Source organism: Mixophyes fleayi, chromosome 10, assembly GCF_038048845.1.
Source record: "Mixophyes fleayi isolate aMixFle1 chromosome 10, aMixFle1.hap1, whole genome shotgun sequence".
In the NCBI taxonomy this organism is placed as follows: Eukaryota; Metazoa; Chordata; class Amphibia; order Anura; family Limnodynastidae; genus Mixophyes; species Mixophyes fleayi.
In genome coordinates, this window is record NC_134411.1 from 19393259 (window position 1) to 19409926 (window position 16668).

The following is a 16668-nucleotide window of genomic DNA, read 5'->3' on the forward strand; positions in this document are numbered from 1 at the left end:
GAGATAGCCTTTGCTGAAGTCCTCTGGCGAGTATTGTCACCAGACAGTATCGCCAAGAAGCCGAGCATCTGCCCTGCTGACCTGGTGAAATTCTAATGGTAAATAGTGGCGAGATAAGATGTTCTATTGCTGCTTATCACAGTGATATAATAATAATTCTGGATTTTGTTAAATAAACCCCTAGTTATCTTAGAGACGGTCTAAATTCCTCTACAACTTTATGGAGCTTAAATACTGCATGCTTACATTACATGTGCACACTAATTACTAGCATGTTCTGTTTTGAATATGGCATGTACACCATTCTGCAGACCCATGTGTAAATACTAATGTGTCTACAAAATAAGACCAAGGGTTAATGTATGAAGCTCCGGGTTCTTCAACACCCGCGAGTTCGGCGTCTTCAGCGCTTAAATTTAAAGCGGCGCTGCCTTGTAAAGGGAAACTTCCCTTTACAATTCAGCGCCGCTTTAAATTTAAGCGCTGAAGACGCCGAACTCGCGGGTGTTGAAGAACCCGGAGCTTCGTACATTTACCCCCAAATTTTATTCTAATTTTGAAAAATAAAAGTACACAGATGGAGAGCTTCTCCTCTTTCCTGATCATTCCTTGGCTTGATTACTCAGTGCATTAGACTGGCAAAATTATACATACCATAATAATATTGTCATGTAGCCTTTTAATGCCACCAAGTATCTACATAATGCCATTATATTGTCTCAAAATTCTAAATTTAGCCTAATAATACACCATATGCCAGAGTACTTGCCTTCTTTCCAAAATACTCCTGCCTCTTGTCACCACCAGAGTCTGACAACAGTCACAGCTGTTAGAATGCTATGCTGGTGCTTCTCTGTGTACTGGGCAGATGGAAAAATACTATTGCTTTCGTCCACAAAACTATATCTAAATTGATGCAATTTGAATCTTGAAAATTGAACATTGTGTGTCTACGCCATTGCATTTATGTAGTGTGCACATGTTGAAGAATGAATTCCACAGATGTATCTGCTATGAATTTATTTCCATGAATAGCCTGCACTTGATATTTCAAGTGTGACGTGAAAACGTTCCATTTGCCTTGCCAATGAAAACATAAGGTACCGGGGTCATCATCTAGTCTAGTTTTTTTCCAGGAATTCCAGCAATGAATACGTCATGTGACAAATTCCAGATGTTAGTAACCTATTATGTTGTGAGTCCTTAGGCACCATTGAAATATCCCTATAGTCTACGACTACATCTATCGTTAAGTGTCATTGGATGTATTTTAATGTGTTGTTATTAGATTAGAATGAAATAAATGGAGATCCCAAAAGAAAGTGATGATTTATAACGCATGCCTGCTTGTCATCATGTCCACTTGGCCCAGATGTTATCCTCATTGAATATGACTTCTTCGTTTTTTAATAGTACCAATGGCAATTTTTTGGTATACAACTGTGCTAACTAATTTTGAAGAGGTCTAAAGAATTTCAGCAGTGTCAGCGTTCTACAAAAACAATTCAAAGGCCCCTATTTAGAAGAATATTCTCCCTTTACACATTTGGAACGATCCCTTGTAACACATTTCTCTACAAGTTTATAAGCCTTTTCAAAATTTCTAACCCCTCCCAAGGTTCACATGGCTTACTTTCATGTACTATAGTCATGTAGTGTAGTATGGCAGCACAGTGGCCTAGTGGATAGCACTTCTTCCTCACAGCACTAGGGTCATGAGTTCGATTCCCGATCATGGCCTTATCTGTGTGGAGTTTGTATGTTCTCCCTGTGTTTGCATGGGTTTCCTCCAGGTGCTCCGGTTTCCTCCCACACTCCAAAAACATACTGGTAGGTTAATTGGCTGCTATCAAAATTAACCCTAGTCTCTCCCTCTCTGTTTGTCCCCCTCTCTGTGTGTGTATGTTAGGGAATATAGACTGTAAGCTCCAATGGGGCAGGGACTGATGTAAATGAGTTCTCTGTACAGCGCTGTGTAATTAGTGGCGCTATATAAATGATGATGATAACATATGTTATGATAACATGCTATCACAGTATGGCACATAATAGTTAGAGATGCTTAAGATATTTCAAAGTGGTCCTCTGACCAGTTTCTCAACCTGTTTCTAAAGTTGAAAAACTTTGTAATAAATTCTCAATATTTAGCTTTGGCTAAAATACACAACGCAAATAGGTTTGACCATGTTCAAACTAGTTTTAATTAATGGCTGCATTGTGCGGTGTTTTTAAAGTTGTTTTTTTTCCCCCATGTGAGCAGTGGACTTCAAACTCGAACACAGTTCGCTGTTTGATTTTAAAAAAACAAACAAACACTATAAAGGGAAGATATTTAGGCTTGACCATACAATATTTTTGGTTTAAAGTATTTGAAACTCTGATTGTGTCCCATGACCTTAGAACCACAAATGTAAACCTTTAGAAGACAGTGCAGTCACGGGAATCGAACCTCATCAAATCGATTGACTATAATACTAAAAAGCTTCAGACCCTCATACCAGATACATTTTCATCAAATTTTAAATGGTTTGAATTGTTTAAGCATTTCTAATGACAGAGAACCTGAAGAGCATTACTGAGCCTGGGAAAATGGAAACCAGGAACACTGTCAGATGGAGGAATAAACACCTTTCAACTAGGCAGCCATAAAGACTGATGTGTTCCAGTCTTCATGTTCAGCATTATAACATTAAAAAATAGTGATTATTGGTAACATAGACTATTATATAAATAATTATCTCCAAAGAGGAGGCGAAGTTGAGAAAATAAGAGGAAACATCACTTTTAATGATTTATCCTTTCCAAAAACCTACAGAAGCCATTGCTTGCTATTCCCTTTGGAGACTCGCTCATTACAGACTATTGTGTCTACCTATTTACAAATAGGTTGTTTATTATACTGCTTTTATTTTATTTTGAAATGTCTTTTATTTTATTTTTGCTGAGGCAGAACTATAGTCAGTGGCCAACTGCTTACCATAGATGCTTCCGTCTTAATTGTATTACTCCAAAAACCTACAAGAGATGTGTGTGTGTGTTTTAGCAGTCTGCAATTTGTTCTAAGAGGATGCTCCTAGTGTATGTGTCCGACAGCCAGACAGGAAACACATGTTCATCTGAGAATCGTATAATAGGAGATGCATGTGTCCCAGACTGATTCACCTCATGTTTTAACGCAGGAAGTTACTTGTTACAAGGTACATTAAGAATTGTTATATAGTATAACATGCACTGTCTACAAAAGAGTTCTAGTTTAGTTTTAAAGTTAAAATAAATATAAGAAAAGAAAAGATACTGACTAAATTATACATGAGCAAGTTCATAGTGACAATTCTACCATTTTATGTTGTGTTTTCAATTTTCTAGGTTAGGATGAGCTATGCTGCAAGTCAGTTGCCTATATCAAGGCTGTCCAGTTGGCAGGCTAGGAGTCAGATGTGGTTGTCTAAAGCTTTTTTTGTGGTCTTCATTATTCATGACCATCTATGTAGACTTTACTGAATGACACATCCATGGTTTAAATAGCATGAGAATTTATTTGTAACATATACGTGGACTAATTCATGTAAATACTTGATCACTGGTTTTCGTATTTGAGGTCTACATGCAGGTCAGGAACGATATATGGTCCTCAGGTATTTTGATCTACAGCCAACTGTAGCCCAATACATGTTCCACTTCTGTCTTCTCTGAGGTTCATTTTAATAATAATGAACTTAAAGCTCCTAGTAAAAGGTGGTAGAGCCACTTCCCCCTTCGTCCTTCCCTGAAGCCCCGTGGGCTCCCATATGTAGTAATTTGTCCAATCACAAATCACAATCTTTTAGTAGGTGGCAGTGCAGCTTTAAGTCTTCTTTAAGTAGACATGTATGTGTCTCTAGCAGCAGTTTAATTCATTAATAGATGGTGATGAAATATTAGACATTATATGATTTTTAGCATGACAAAGCAATCATGATCTAGTCTGCTCTTTTGGGCTATGTGACATCTCAATATATAGGGTTAAATGTGTGTAGTATTTTTAATGCCTGGAGAAGACAGGCCACCCCTATGAAAACATACAGTATCTCATGTACAAAAGCAACACCCTTATCACCATCGGCAAGGACATCAATGCTACATGGACAGTTAACATGTTCACTTATTCGTTTTGAAACTACCATCTAGTTTGTCAGGTCTTGTTTGTCCCAAAGAAATATATAATGCCTTTCCACATGTTGGTCAGAACCAGTGTTTTTGTTCTCCGGCCTCTTCGAATGACCTTTTGTGCCAATGGACCGCACGTGACTCATCTTATTCATGTCACCTTTTTGAAAAAAAATTCAAACCAGTGATTTTTTTTACTTGCAATGGTAAATAATATGTAAAATAAAAACTAGTGAATATAGGCAATGCTGCTAAGTACCAAGTGCACACAGAGCAAAAATAAAGATTTAAATAATAAGAGGACAGGCCACTGGTAGCTCACACAATCACAAATAGTAACGTAGACAGGTACACCCCCTTAGAACAAATTTAGGAAGACAATACCAGAGGGTATGTAACTTCCTTTGATAGATTTGTGACATCTATTAATACTTGCTGATTGGTTTATTTGCAGTCAATGCACAGCGATTGGTTTGGCTCCCCGGTGGCCATAAATTAATGCAAACTTTTGAGTAGATCTGAGCCAACTCAAAATTAACTTGTGAAATGCAGAATTGGTCCAATCAATTGTCTATCTCTTGTTTAAACCTTCTTTGTGCTTTGCAAGTGGTATTTATAAATAATGTGCATAGTACTTCTAAATGGTGCTAAAACTTAACACACTCCTTTATCTTAGCCTTGAACCCTGCAAAGTCCTGCTTCAGTATTAGCCACATTATTAGAAAATTCGTCCATTGTTTGGTATTCCTAAAAATATTTTGGAGTCTGTAGAAGAACAGCTTTTTATTTAGCCAGTCCCTTTTTTATGTGCTTAAAGAAGCAAAACAAGTTATATAATTTTAATTAGAATATAATTTTTAATAGTACTTAAAGAATGACTTAGACAATTGCCATGTGTACTGTAATCCTAAATTACATTTGCCAAGCCTCTTGGAAAACTCTCAGTCTGTTTCACCGCTTTAACCAGAACAGCCAGGGAATCCCAGCCAACGGGGAGAGGAGGGGAGGGGGGGGGGGGTGCTTCAAATAGTAAAAGTTTCAGCTAACATTCATTCTTGTCCTTCCTACCTCAATACAAAGGTTTACAATGTGTGCAGTGAATATGGTATAACTCTTTGTCTGCATAAGTTTAAAATGAACACAAGGGGAGTAGTGAAGGGGGGGGGGTGCAAGAGTTTTTTGGCAGCGATTCTGCATTCTTTCCAGATTAGGACATAGAATCAGGAAGGTTTCCTTCTCCATAATAACTTCTAGACCACATATGAGTTGTGTTAACGTCTTCTACTAGTACAGTTGATGAGCTCAATATGATCATAATCAAAGAAATGCAGTCATGGCAAATGTTCATACTTAAGCTAGGGGGAGATGACAGATAGTGTTTGTTTCTCATTACTAGGACATTTCTGGCTACATAAGTGATACTATACACAGAAGATCTCATGTAAACAACTGTAGTGTACTCAGATGGATCCAATAAGCTTTGAGATGGTCCCAGTCTAACATGGTTTGGTCATCTTTACTGGTGACATTCTCCACGGTAAATTACAGTGCAAGATTTATTGAACAGTAGAGAGGAACAGACAACAGGCAGCAGTAGCTGGTTTTCCTGCTGAGTATAAAGTCTTTGTAAATTTTTCTTGCAGCTCATCCTCCTCTTTTTGTTCATATCCCTCTCACCCCCTCTTGAGAACATTCTCCTCCAAGGAGTGTCAGGAGAGGGAAGAAATAGGGAACAGGTCTGCTCCATACAGCAAAATATTGTGTAATATCTATATATGTGTATATCTATATATGTGTATATCTATGTGTGTGTGTGTATGTGTATATATATATATATATATATATATATATATATATATATATATATATATATATATATATATATATATATATGTGTGTGTATTATTGTGTTGCATATTAAAGCTACACGGTTTCTGTTTATTAAAGACCTTGTGGCTGATGCAGAATTGCCCACAATTGCACCCCAACCCCAAATCGCATGACCATGACCAGTCGCATGACCAGTTTGCGTTCATTAAAGAAGCCGCATTTGCGGCTATATAATATATATGTGTGTTTGTATGCATGCATTGGGAGTATTTCTCTCCCTTTTATTATATATTAGTAAAACGATAATAAAACTCCCTTGGTATTCATAAGAGTATTGGTAATTCACAGACACTCTTAAACCATTATACTCTGCTCATGAGCATTATTATGGGAGTGATATATTAAAATGGCAATTCATTAGAGGGGTGATTCTAAAATTATAGTAATCGGAACTTTGCAGAAACATTTTTACTTTATCTGATGTGTGTCTGTATCTGGGATTCTGCAAATAGTCATGTAAAGCAGTGGAGGCACTTCTCAGAAGCTGACAATGGACACACGGCCTGATTAAGGGTTCAAGCAATCCTAGGTAGCACCCCCTTGCCACGCCAGGCTTATACGCGGTAAGTAAAAATGAACTTTTCCTTATTTTAAATCCGGCTTCCTTCATCCCCCACCAATGCTTAAGTTACTGTGTTTTCATACCTGCACCTGTCGCCAACCTTGTCTTTCCTAATCGCTTATGATCATTGTCTTCAGCCTTTACCATGGAAATACGTCAAGATTAAAACTTTACTACATTTTTCCTTCATGTTTTCCTTTAACTTTGGAGAACAACTATTCTGTAATATATATTTAAATTAACTTCAGTTTATACCTCTCCCTGTTAAAATGTTGCTGCTCAAAAAAATTTGCACTCCCCCTAATTGTGGTGATAAAACTAAACAAAAGAATTCCATCTGTATTGTCTGCCTCCTATTTCTAGTATCACAACATCCCTGTTAGTGTCACTTCCCAGAAGTGATATCAAACTGAAAAACTTTTATACTAGTTGCGTAGAGGGTTTTCAGATTGATATCACTTCCGGTTTGTTCTGGTCCCTTTTTATTCACTTTGCTCAGGATTTTAGTTAAAACACGGGAGGCGGCAGTGTGCTAGGGGGGATGATCGCCCCAATCGCCTCCCCATGGGCGGCAGCATAGTCAGCCAATTGGATAATAAGTCCCTGAGTGGACCTGCACATATGTATGCATAAAGCACTGAAATAGTTACATTTCATCAAGGCAACTGCCAATTCTACTGAGATTGTAAAGCTAATTGAAGTTAATATATATTCTCACTCTTAACGGCGTTTCCCAATTGCCGAATGTTGGTTATTGTACCAATACCTCTAGTTTATTGCATTTTGCACCTTCCTGTTCCTTGTTACATTTCTAGGCACACTTTAAGCAGTATAATAAAATTCTTTCAACAGATAGAATAGTGACACATGTAATATAACGTTCCAATGTCCCCATACTCTCATGATTAATTTAAGACCAAAATGAGGGTAAACTGAGCAGTGTTTAAGGAAACAAAAAATGAAAGGGGGTTGTCCTAGCTTGAAAGTAGGCTTTACTTTGTTGTGATGTCTTTATCGCTTTTACTATACGCATTTCCCGGAGTGGTCGCCAACCCGCACAGCTATAAGCAGGTTAATTTTATTAGGTTCTTTTCAAAGTCGGGGAAGTGGGTGTGAACCTTGAAATGCAATTTGTGAATAAGTAGACACAAGTGTGCACATAAAGAGTAGGTTTGCACTGTTTACTTTTGGAAATGACCTTCAATGACTAAATCATATTCTGGTCAGGGAATTGAACTGTATCCGATAATGTTAGGATGCTTTCCTAGAGGGGTGGGAATGAGTAGCAAAAACATTTTTTTTATTGCAGTACCCTGTCAGCCAGAAAAATCTAAAAAAGACAAAAGTGTTATAGGATTGCTACCTTTATTGGCTAACCAAAATAATTTTTTATATTTGCTAGCTTTCAGAGCACAGAGGCCCCTTCATCAGGCAAGTTTACACATTTATGACTGAGAGAAGGGCACAACATTTAAGAGATGTTGCATCAAGCAATTTGTACGGGGGGATACATTTCATCAAGATAAGCTAAAGTAATAAAATGGAGGTTTTCAATACGGATTGAAGAGTGAAAGTCCTAGGAGTTCAGAGATCTGGAGTCACTTTGCTGTGCGGTGTGAAGTGTGTCCATGGGCTAGATTTACTAAACTGCGGGTTTGAAAAAGTGGAGATGTTGCCTATACCAACCAATCAGATTCTAGTTATCATTTATTTAGTGCATTCTACAAAGTGACAGCTAGAATCTGATTGGTTGCCATAGGCAGCATCTTCACTTTTTCAAACCCGCAGTTTAGTAAATAATACCCCCAGAGTCAATGACTGGGATGTTCTTATTAGCTTGAATTCCCAGATTTTTCTCTCCCTGTCATTTTTTTTAAAAAACCTTTCAGTATTAAGACTTTGAAATCTGTCATAATGTGTCCTGGTCCAGAGAAGTATATACCCACGGGGGTGTCCAGAGCTAGCAAATATAAAAAATTCTTTTGGTTAGCCAATAAAGGTATCACTCCTATAATACTTTTTTGTCTTTTTTTGACACAAAAGTATTCAACATCAATAAAGAGGTGGGAGAAGCTTTAGCTGTCTGCTTAATGTGTGCAAATAAGATTTGAAGGGTTCTGTATGAGTTTGCATACAAATTATAACATGCCTGAGAAAGACATAACAAGTCTTCAAAGCATGTTACTGCTTGTCTAACAAAGAGACCTAAGTAGTTTTGAATGCTTACAGTCTTATCTGTAGTCATTAAAAAGGTATAATTTAAATATAACCATTATCTCCGCTATAAACTTATACTCCCCTTTATTAGTATATGTTTTGGATTAAAAGTTTTTTGCAAAGCTGGTTTTCTGTGCCATGTTTCACCATGTTTGTAGTTGTCAGTAATAGAGATGAGTGAATCACTTCACAAAAATTTGAGTCTTCAAGTTTCAGTGTTTGAATTACTCAGCAGACGATGCGGTAAAAATTCAGATGTGTTAATTAATTAATGGAAAATAAAAGTATTGTTCAAATATTGTGTATCACTCTGCAAACTGGATGCGTCATTAGTTCATCTCTAGTCTGCAACATGAGCAGACTGCCGCTGGTGCTATTACAATGGGTTGGGTATGGATTTTCGATTGTGAAAATTCCGACTCTGAGGACACCTACAAATAAAAAACGAATGTAGGAAAAAGCAATTTCAATATAAATACACTTACCTGAAAACCGTCAATGTCGGGTTAAGTGTTCCGACTTTGCAGCTTTAAATTAACATTATTACAAGTCGCGATGACATCAGTGTAGTGCCGGCCACCTCTTCATTCGGAATCCGTTGCGGTCAGCATGCTGGGGCCATTGGAGATGTGCAGTGTTGGTTTTCAGATAAGTCTATGTATATTGAAAATGTTTTTTCCTACATTCGCTTTTTCTTTGTAGGTGTCCTCGGTGTCGGAATAGTGGTAATCGTTAAAACGATTACCAGCAATTTACAATAATTAATATTTTAAAATATAATTGTTTACATGTGGGTTGTATTTTTTAAGTTCCAAAGTTTTAATTATTTTAGGAGTCTGTGAAGGCAAAAAGATTTGATTCCTACAATAGGTCAGAATGTTTTTTTTTTTAACTTTGGGAATTTAGAGTTCTATTCATAAGTACTCCTTAGTTAAGTAGACTTGAATACTTCATTCAGAAGCTGTTTCAGGTTGAATTGGGGAAGGTAGTATTCTATCTGGTGGTCAAAGTAATATTTGGAAATTCAGTCTTAGGATGTCTGGGGGAGACTACCAGTTACTTGCAGTGTAAACAGAAAGGTGACTTGTTTCAGTGTGAAAGTTTTACCTTTCTCTTATGAGCAAGCAAGAGAATACAAGGAATGCCTTTATAAGTCTCTTTAGCAGATGAAGAGGTCAGATTTTATTAAACAAAAGATGTGCAACTTGGAAAATAGGTGCAGTTGAAGAAAAACACCACACTGCTAAATTACACTCTCCCAAGATCAGCCTTTTGTCTTTGAACTATCAGCCCAAAGAGTAGGTTTGCATCTTTTGAACCTTACTGCTCAAATGTATGTATGTATGTATGTATGTAGAAATAAATAAAGTTAGAAAAACACATGCAAACAGTAATCCGTAAGTAAAAAAATACATTACAACATATTTGATAGATGAAACAAAACCTATACTTAATAGCTAAACAATAAGAATTAAAAATAACAGATCTTTGTTGAAACATCATATCAAGATCAGATCCGGTTCTGGTGCCTCCAGTATTCTAACACACCTTGCATGATTTCTTAAACATCCTGTGTTATGTCCAGCCAGATAAACTTTTGCAGGAGACCAGCTCTTTTCATACTACCCATACGTCCGCCATATGGATCTTGTGTGCCAGCACGGAGTTATTCCTGATATGCCTGATGTAATAACAATTGTCTGGTGGCCATACGTGGTTTTTGTGTGGTCTGGTCTGGGAAACACGGTATAAAGATCCCTTCTCCCTCACTATTTATACTTTAGATGTCTCTGATTATAGGTTACTCAGCAGCCCTCCGGAAGTCACACAGTGGTGTCAGACTATTGTTTGGCTTTGAATACTTCCCCGTCTGAAGCTCCTAAGTCAGATAGGGGTCTACTCTGGTCAGGGAGAGGGCAATTTATTAAGGGTACGTTATCCAGCATCCTGAAAATACACTGAGGTGATTGAGTTGTGGGGAATGGCTCTCCAAAAGGACTGAAGCTTGTAGGGCAACCACCCTTTTTTGGGTTACCACTATACAACTCCTCCAAATAATTTCCTTATATCACATCTGTGAGAATGCAATTCTGTTGTCAGCTCCTTAATTCAGATGGAGGTGGGCAATATGATAATGGAAGCAGTGCATCCAGTCAATTGTGGCTGGTCAAGTAGCACTTTGGCAGGACCAGTGCTGAACTTACAGTAGACAAAAAGTCCCAGGCATTTCTAAGCCCTTTTGAAGTCTGATGATGTGTTTCCACAGGCTGAAAGTGTCTAGCAATGTTTCTGCACACTCGCTGCAAGATGCCTGTCACTTTCTCCCAACTGGACATCCATTTGTCTGGTACTTTATGGTCTTCTTCATGCTGTCCACATTTACCCACTAATTGTTCCCCTTGGTGAATACAGTTGATCTTTGGACCACAGTTGGGTTATCTTCCATGTGGACAGTTGATTTTCAAATGTCTGTATGGTGACACTGTTACAATATCTGTAGTCTATATAATTTCTGACACAGACTTGGGGTAATAGAGTTTCTCAGATGCTGATTGGTCCAGCAAATGGAGGGTGGTGACTAAACTGTTGCGGTTTTCTCTCTACGACAGTCTGATTTAGAAGGTTTTTCTGGATGCAGCCTTGGAGTCATTGGCCCATTGGGCTGCCAGGATTAGGATGGGTAGACAGCAGGATAAGAATTTATCATGGGCTATTAATTCCATCACTTTCTCTACATTCGTGACATCCAACCCCTTTACTTCTATCCTAATGTAGCTATGTCAATGTGTAGCATATTCTACATGAGTGCTACTTACAGGCCAACCCATCTCTCGCAATGGGGTTCAGTATGACATGGAGGTGGTAGCAAACTGGGCAAGCAAAGCCCCTTTTTATAGTTTCATAGTTTAGACAGGTTTCTGGAAGAACTGTTTTGTAAGCTTTTAATACACTCCCAGTGGGACCAAGTTATTACTACCACTCCACCTAAGGTACCCGGTTTCCAATGCTTGCAGGTTCTGATCAATGTCCTGTCTGCTTTCATCGAATTTCGTAAACCGACCAAAGCCCAGCTGCAGTGTGGTTCACTACCATTGCTGAGTAATAGTTAAAATTTGATATTTAATACTGCTGCATTGTCCACTAGCGTTGCTTATGGTTTGAGAGCAGTCAACATCTCACTCAGCCTGACCAAGGTGATGTTGGTGGCTTGTCTAACTGGTGGATTGACCCCATGTTCTCCAAACTAGTTTCTCCTCATTTGGCTTATTGTCTCCTATAGCAAATGGATCAGTCCCACTTGGGTTTCTTGGGATTGGATCGGAATATCCTGTAGCTGGCAAAGAAACTGTAGATACACCTTCCTCATGTGGGTATATCTAGACAATATGATGTCCTTTCTTCACTCAAATCTTCTACAAAGTTGCTTAGAATTGAAGAGATGAGTTTGTCTCTTACTATTCGTGACTAAGTTTCAATCTCTGTAGGGTACAAGGACTCAGTATACGCTTCGCCCATTCCTGTCTTTGCTACTCCGGGATGACCTATATCCCACTACTACAACTAAAACCATCACGATGTCCAGGGAAAAAGGCTTTCTCTGCATCCAAATATAGTGGTGGTGCTTCCCAGTGTTAGCCAAGTGCTACTCGCGCTAAGAGTAAATTAGGGCTGGGTATTGGCACAGTTTAGAGGCATAAGATCACAATTCGATTGCTCAGCATTATTGAATTTAATACCACCCAAATCCAAAGCTTTAGAAATATTGAACACACTAATTCACAGGAGCACACACTAACGTGAGAAATAAGTTATTACAGTTTAACTGAGTAGTTTTACTTATAGTTATTTATTTTATTTATAGTTGTTTATTAATATAGCTCAGATCATATTATGCAGCATTGTAAAAGGAATATGTAATCATTCACATTAGTCATGTTGTTCTGCCTGGGAGATTCCATAAGGCTTCGACAAGTCACAGAATCTCCCAACACCTAATGGCGCTGGTACTAGAAGAATGATTCTAACCTCCCCAGGATCCCAACTCCTCCCAGGTACAATGTTTAATTATTTATCCTTGTGAGTTTGTGTAACAAGATTATCCGATAATCTGCTCAGTGTAAAAACACAGTAGGAGTATATATTAACTAATACCTGCAATAAATTGTTTATTTCCCTTAGGAAGTAATTATCAGACTAATGATTTTCACACACGTCATTGGTCTCCTCTTTTAGAGCCAGAGATTGATACTATTATGTGAAAGAGCATGTTTAGTTTTAATTTCCATTGCAACATGAGCAAAGTAATGATGACAACCAGTCTGTAACTTCAAAGGAAATCTCTTGTGCTTGCTCTGCTCAGACAGCATTGGAACAGTTGACATGTCAATGCCCTTGTGTATGCCTATTTGTATGGTGTCAGAATTGTGTTTGAAGAGTCATCTGGAACACATATATGTGTATATCTGTATCTCCAGACTTACCAAATATCTGAGATAGAGATGTTCAGAAATTAATGATTGAGGAATAAGGAGAGAGGCACAATGCGGATCCACCTTAGACAATAATAATGCATGCTCTATTGCAACTTTTATTAAATTCATTGTTTTATCTTTTTTAATGTTTTTTGGCTAAAATAAATATGCAATGCAGAGCATACTTCTTTTAAGGTACATATATTAGTTCTGTAAAAGTCATAGAGTAAACTAATATGTGTATTTAATAGGTTGAATAATTTCAATACAAATATTTTCTCAATATAATGCTCATAAATTAAGAGTAGATATTTGCTTGACTATGGCACCAAGAGAAAGCCTTATCTGTACTTAAAAGGCAATATATATCCGCGAGTAAAAAAATATGAAAAAGTTATTTACAGCTACTCCAATGCATTGCAAAAAAATGGGAAACTATTGTGGCCTCATGCTGTACAAATTTGACACTCATCTCTAGTAGTATAAGGGCTAATATGGTATCTCATGGAATCCATATTTAATTGTTTGGAAAGTTACACTACTTTGTTTTTAAATAGATATTAAAATATACCTGTCAAGTGGAACACTGTGTTTTTTGCTGCTAAGCTAAGACTGTAGTAGGCAAATTAGATGCTCAGTACCAACCCAGCTGTTAGGCTGACCAGCTCAGGGCATCTGAAAAAAAGGAAGCAGAACTAGGACTGTACTTAGAGTTAATCCAGCTTAAGGTATTCCTAATTTAGTAATTGTACACCCTATGTGTCTGAGTCCTTAAGAAGAGCAAAGCAAAGAAAAGGAGTAACTTTGCACCTTGGCAAAACCATGTTGCATTGGAGGGGAAAATACATTTAAAATGTGGGGACAGATTTATAGTTGGGGTAGGCATGTCCTAGATCAGCTTTAAATTTCAGTGTAAAAATAAAGCTATCATGTATTTGTGTGCTATATGAAAAAACAGCCGTGCGTGCAAAATAATAAACTAATTTGCACCCCTTGCATTATAACATGGTTTTGTCCAGGAGCAAATTTACTCCTTTTTTTGCTTTGCTGTCCCTAATGACTCAGGCCCTATAAGTCCATGTCTCAATATGCAACATCCCCTCCTACATGATTTTCCTTGTGAAAAATAGGTGTTTTTGAACTAAAGAAAAATCAAAGGAAAAAATTAAAGTAAACCTAAAACCGTTTTTTGCTACCAGTTGTACAATGCTGTCATAAGCATGTGCCATGTTTGCTTTTGTGTGCAGTGCATCACTTAACAGGACAGCATAACGATCATTGCACTTTTAATGTGACCAGGGCTACCATAGTAGGCATGTCCCAGGTTAGATGACTTGGTTAGTATTTTAGCTCTGGGAATGTATTTCTTCATAAATATTTGGTACACATCCAGCAAGATGTTTGCTCTTATAGGCTGACCTTGCAAGAAAGAAGATTTCTTCTTTAGCAAGACAATTGTGCAGTGACATCCTACATACTTCTCATTGACCTCTTTTTTTTTTATACATTTGTGTTTGTCCAATTTAATAAATACGATAATGGAACCAATTTTACCAATGACCGGAAAAAAAGTCCTGATCAGCATGCCAAGTCATGTGTACACACTATACATGTTTTAAAAGATTTTCCCTCAGATGGTGTTCTTCATCTATCATATCCATCTGCTGAAAAGATCACAACTCTGTAAACTCTATGGAGATTGTGAGTGCATATACACTGCAGAATTGGAAGGGCTGTAGGCAGCACAGTGGCTTAGTGGTTAGCACTTCCGCCTCATAGCACTGCAGTCATGAGTTTGATTCCCAACCATGGCCATACCTGTGTGGAGTTTGGATGTTCTCCCTCTGCTTGTGTGGGATTCCTCCAGGTGCTCTGGTTTCCTCCTACACTCCAAAAACATACTGTTAGATCAATTGGCTGTGTTCAAAATTGATCCTAGTCTGTCAGTGTATGTTCGGGAGTTTAGACTGTAAGTTCCATTGATGTGAGTGAGTTCTCTGTACAGCGCTGTGGAATTAGTGTCGCTATATAAATAAACGATGATGATGACATCGTTGAACAAGATTTTTAGTCCGGTTTAAAAATCAAATGAAATGTTATTATAATATGGTATCTCATGGAATTCATGTTTAATTGTTTGGAAAGTTACACTACCTTTAGCTGTTAGGTTGACCAGATGAGGACATCCTGAATGATACTATGAGCTATGGAACGACCATCGTTCATCATTTCACTTTACACGCTAATGCAATATTGGGCCGAACAATCATTTTTCGTGGGACTGACCTGATAATCGACTGAAAAGCCTGTAGTGTGTACTCAACCTTATATAGCATTTCGTAATTGTTAAATGTTATGTTCAGTACATTATTTATGAAAGAAAAATGGAGAAAGGGGCGCCTGATAGTGCAGTATTATTGGAAATATAAACCAATAGTAAAGTGTGGTAAATATTTTGCGTACCCCAAATAGGTGTAAGATAGACACATCAGTCAGTGGATGACTTCTTATCACCGCCTCATCAAACTAGGTCAATTCTTGAAATCCCCAGATGACCGGTGCTCAATCGGAGTAACGTGAAATCATCAAAGTGACCCGTATAATCAAGGGGACCCAGTGATAAACACCAAAAGCTTATGTGCGTACCAGATAGATAAATATATAGAAGCTTATCTGTTTCTGCATGATCCTGGTATCCCCAGATACTTCTGGAAGGCATCAGCTAAATTGTTTCCAGCATGTTCAGCCAGGAGCTGTGTCTTCATGGCTTATCAGGCTGGGATACCATGATCCTGCAGAAACAGATAAGCTTCTATATATTTATCTATCTGATACGTACATAAGCTTTTGGTGTTTTATCACTGGGTCACCTTGATTATGAAGTATTACACTATCTCTGGCACCTCTGTTCATTCCACACGTTACTCTGATTGAGCATTGGTCATCTGGGGATTTCAAGAATTGACATAGTTTGATGAAGTGGTGATAAGAAGTCGTCCACTGACTGATGTGTCTATCTTACACCTATTTGGGGTACGCAAAATATTTCCCATACTTTACTGTTAGTGCAGTATTATTGGAAATATAAACAATCAGGTGCCCCTTTCTACATTTTTCTTTCATAGGTTTACAAGATTTACCACCTGGTTTTCTGGAGTGTTGGCAGCCATCCTGTAAATAAGGAGGTGCTTTTAATTTTGGGATTATTTTATAGGTTGATAAGAATTAATAGGTTGAGCGCCATATTGTTACTTTTTGTTCTGTATTCAGTACAGTATTGTTAACTTACAATCTCTAAATCAGCAGTGACACAAAATATTTTTTTGCAAATAAATGCAATTTAATATGTTCAATAGCAGCACAGGCTCCTGATAAACATGT

At 37.7% G+C, this 16668-nt stretch overlaps 1 protein-coding gene across 1 annotated transcript in view; it reads left to right on the forward strand.

Moving 5' to 3' along the window:
• Window positions 1–16668, forward strand: part of BBOX1 (gamma-butyrobetaine hydroxylase 1) — a 70915-nt gene that overhangs the window by 37492 nt on the left and 16755 nt on the right. The window lies entirely within an intron of this gene.